The sequence below is a fragment of the Gopherus flavomarginatus genome (genome assembly GCF_025201925.1).
Source record: "Gopherus flavomarginatus isolate rGopFla2 chromosome 13 unlocalized genomic scaffold, rGopFla2.mat.asm SUPER_13_unloc_2, whole genome shotgun sequence".
NCBI classification, from domain to species: Eukaryota; Metazoa; Chordata; order Testudines; family Testudinidae; genus Gopherus; species Gopherus flavomarginatus.
In genome coordinates this window covers 753,440-757,406 of record NW_026114610.1, presented here as the reverse complement: position 1 = coordinate 757,406, position 3,967 = coordinate 753,440, and the positions used below count along the sequence as shown (strand labels likewise).

At 47.8% G+C, this 3,967-nt stretch overlaps 1 non-coding gene across 1 annotated transcript; it reads right to left on the bottom strand.

Moving 5' to 3' along the window:
• Nucleotides 1-969: 969 nt before the first annotated feature.
• TRNAE-UUC (transfer RNA glutamic acid (anticodon UUC)) lies at nucleotides 970-1,041 on the bottom strand. Its single transcript has one exon. It is a non-coding gene; the product is annotated as a tRNA-Glu (tRNA).
• Nucleotides 1,042-3,967: the final 2,926 nt, after the last annotated feature.

Genomic DNA, 3,967 nt, shown 5'->3' with positions numbered 1-3,967 from the left:
CAGTGGTGTGGGAAGCTCCAGGTATTTCTAGGATCTGCTCTTTCCACCTGCCTGTGAAGTCCAGCTTTCCCCAGCACATTCACTGCGGTGCAATTGGGTCACTGTTTCCATGGCTGAACAGCAAAGAATCACTCCCAGTTTCCCTTCTAGCTGCAGCAGGATTAGCCTGTGTCAGTGGTTAATGAGGTGGATCTAGTTGTAGATTGTTATTCATTCCCCACCTTGACAATTCACACAGTCCCTTTCCTACTCAAATCCCCAGCATCTTGGTAGCAGGGGTTGGGTCCTGAGATTTTGAGGGTCCTTTTTACCCTCCACCTGGAGTGAACTCAGCTTTTCCCCCATCCCAGACAATCCATGAAATAACAACAGGGGCATAAAGAAAGAGGGGAGGGAACATCTCACTGCCAGGGCTGGATGTGCCCAGGGCCCCCTGCTTCTCCATTGTTTCCATGGAATTTGGCCCCCTGCCTTGCACAAGGGACGGAGAAAGATCTTGCTGTTCCTGTGGCTGTGCAAGGAAAATTGTGCTTCTGTATGAAAGAGAGGAGGGAAATGGCCCCATGATGGGACAATATCCTCAGGATTAAGCCCTAAGGACTCAGGCTGAGAACTGATTTAACTCCACTCATCTGGGATTTAACAAATTGTCTTCCATGGAGCAGGGCCAGTTCCAGTGTTTTTGCCACTCCAAGTGGAAAAAAAAATGAAAAAGCTGCAATCAGCGGCAGCTCTACCTCTGCCGCTTTTGGCAGCAAGTCTTTCCCTCCAAGAGGGACTCAGAGGGCCAAATTGCCACAGAAGCCTCCCCATTCCATTGGCCATCCCAGGTACCTGCTTGCTGCGCTAGTGCCTGGAGCCAGCCCTGCCATGGAGACGCTGGGATGATGGGGGAATGAGGAAAAAGACACAGATTTGTTTACATTGCAAGTGAAGAATAAGTAAAACTTTTTTGGTTTAAAGCCACTTTTCTCTGACTGGGAATTGAACCCAGGCCTTGGCAGTGAAAGTGCCAAATCCTAACCACTAGACCACCAGGGAGCAATGACCTAGTTTTTCTTCTCACTTATGCTACACTTTCTTAGACTATTTTCTATCCACTTTCTGAAACCGCTCCATTGTCTGCTCCCTGAGGGGATAGGAGCAGAGTGCAGGAATCCCTGTGCTCAGGGGCACAATCTGAGCCCAACCCAAGTCACTGAAACAAACTCAAATGATGCTTCCTCCAGCAGGACCACAGAGCCACACAAAAAAAACTCCATGAGGAACAATCCTCCTCTGCCTTCATTTACCCCATCGCAACTCTCTCAGCAGCCAACTCTTGCGGGAAGAACTGAGCTGATAGGAGCTCTGGCATAGAGACTAAGGCAGGGATGTTGCTACCGCTTGATGTGATCTGATCACGTTCTCACTCTGTGTAATGGGGCTCTGAGCTTTGCCATCTTGTGAGTTCTGAGTGCTGAGCCCCCCGGACCCTTCTGCTGGGAGCATGGTGATTGCACAACAGCTGCAAGGCCCTTTCCCGTCTCCTTGTCCTCCTCGGCTTCCCCAGACCTTTCCCACAAATGGTTCTATCAGGCGCTGGAGGGATCTAAGCACCTGCAGGTTTCCCTCACCCACCTCTTAAGGCAAACAGTGATTCCCTTCTCTGACACTCCTGAGCCTGGGCTTCTTTTGAGTTTTTCCCCAGGAGACCTGATGCCCTGTGAAAATGTGTGTGTGGCACATGGGGAACTCAAACTCAGACTCTCCCCCACTAGATGAGTCCAACAGCACCTCCCCTTGGTGGGAGAATCCTAAATTCCACCCTCCCACCCTGGTTATTCTGACCAGCTGATGGTGGCAGCATACTAAATCAACCCAAGCTCTCTGGGCTAGAAAGCAGCATCTAACCAGCCTTGTGACAGCTCTGGTTTGCTAGCTGGAGACATAACAAACCAGGAAAGAAGGCAAATGTCAGACAGGGAACCTCAGCTCACAAATAAACACCCTCAGGCTCCTTCTACACTGCGACTGGGCAGTTGACTGACTTTAAATCTAGCTAGCTCAGTTGGTAGAGCATGATGCTCTTAATGCCATCATCATAAATCCAAGCCCCATGGAGGGTGGTAGCGACAGCCCTTAGGTGTCACTCTTCTGCTAATAGTCACAGATCAAAATGAAACAAACTCTCTATGCTCTTCGGCAGGTCATGTTTCTTCCTCTCTCTGAGCTTCAGTCAAACATGAAGAGAGACCAAACTGACATTTGCATCCTCTGTTAAGAGAGTATTTTCTCCTCTTCCATTCTACCTCAGGCAAGAAGAGGGGATAATGAACCATTTTACGGATGTCTGCAAAGAGAAAAGTTTGGTCATTATTAATAGGACTATGATCAATTGTTCTCCATGTCCACTGACAGTAGGACAAGAAGCAATGGGCTTAATCTGCAGCCAGGGAGATTCACGTTAGATGCTGGGAACAGCTTTCTAACTCTGAGGGTAGTTAAGCTCTGGAATAGGCTCCCAAGGGTGTCTGTGGAGTCACTGTCCTCGGAGATTTTTAAGAACAGGTTGAACAAACCTCTGTCAAGGATACTCTACATATACTTGGTCCCATAGACAACCTGCTCTGGCTCTGGTTCCCTCCTTCTGCTCCCTGCCTGGGCCGGCTGCTGTGGGCACTTGACCCCACATGGCCCCCAATGCATCGTCTCTGCTTGGCCCTGCCTCAGCAGAGAGGGCTGGATTTCATGACCTCTCCAGGGCCCTTGCAGCCGTACAGCTCTATAATTCGATGCCATCGCAATATAATATAAACAACAACAAAAGTGGAAACACCCCAATCTAACATCTAACAATTCAGCGTGAACTGACATTCCACAGCACAAAGTGACAACACGTAGGAGTGCAAAGCCCGACAATTCAGCACCATGTAAATGAACGTCCCATAGGGCAAAATGACGCACTGCAAAAGAGCTCAGCTCAAACCAACGCAACACAAGCCAGTGAAAAACCATACAACACGAAACAATGCATCAGAGTGCAAAGTGACACTGTGCAAAACAGCTCAATGTAGGACAACAACACAGCACAAACCCACACAACAGAATCACATAGAAAGGTAGGGCAGGGAGGGACCCTGAGAGTCAGGACCAAGTCTCCCTTGGCCACCCCGACAGGTGTTTGAAGAACAGGGAAACAAAGGGCACCACGAACTTATGTTTTTTGGATGAGTCAAGAAAAGGGAGCAGCATTGTCCCCCTCGGGTAGCCCCTGTTCAATTCCAGGTCAGAAAACAAAACTCTTCTGCAAGAATATCCAAAAAATGTTGTGTTTCACTTCACTTCATAAGTACAGTTGTGTGGCAATTAAGTGATGACCCTAAAGTTTCATTAAAGTGTGGGAAATACGGATGTATTTGAGAAAATGGCTTGGAATGAAGGAAGACAAAAAATTGATGGGTCGAGAGAACAGGCCCTGTTTCCCCCTGGTTTGGAGCTTCTCTCACAGCTACTGGAATAGAAAAGCTAAGCAAATGGTGTTCTATTGTTCCAAAGGAGATTGAAGTGAGGCCATTTTCTCCGGATAGAATTAATGGTAATATCAGGAGTGGGATGTGAAACCACGTCTCCATGCAGAGACCAGAACACCCAAGGGATTAGAAAAAAAGAGTCTCATAACTAGCACTTTAGACCAGTCCACCATCCTGATACTAGAAAGAATATGACTTGTCAACCCTAGTTTTCATTAATACTTGATGAACTCTTTAGGGAGATGGAGATGGCACATCTCTTTCCACTCCTAGAGACCTTCTACAGCACAGCTGATTTTTAGACACACTCACCCACCCAGATCTAAAGTTACACATTTTCTGGAGCTTCATGAGTTCTATGGTGTTGTAATCTCCCTGCTCACGTTTTAAGTGAACAAAAGATGGGTGCTGGCATTCTGAGAGAGTAATGGTGAACCTCAAAATCCTGCCCTGGG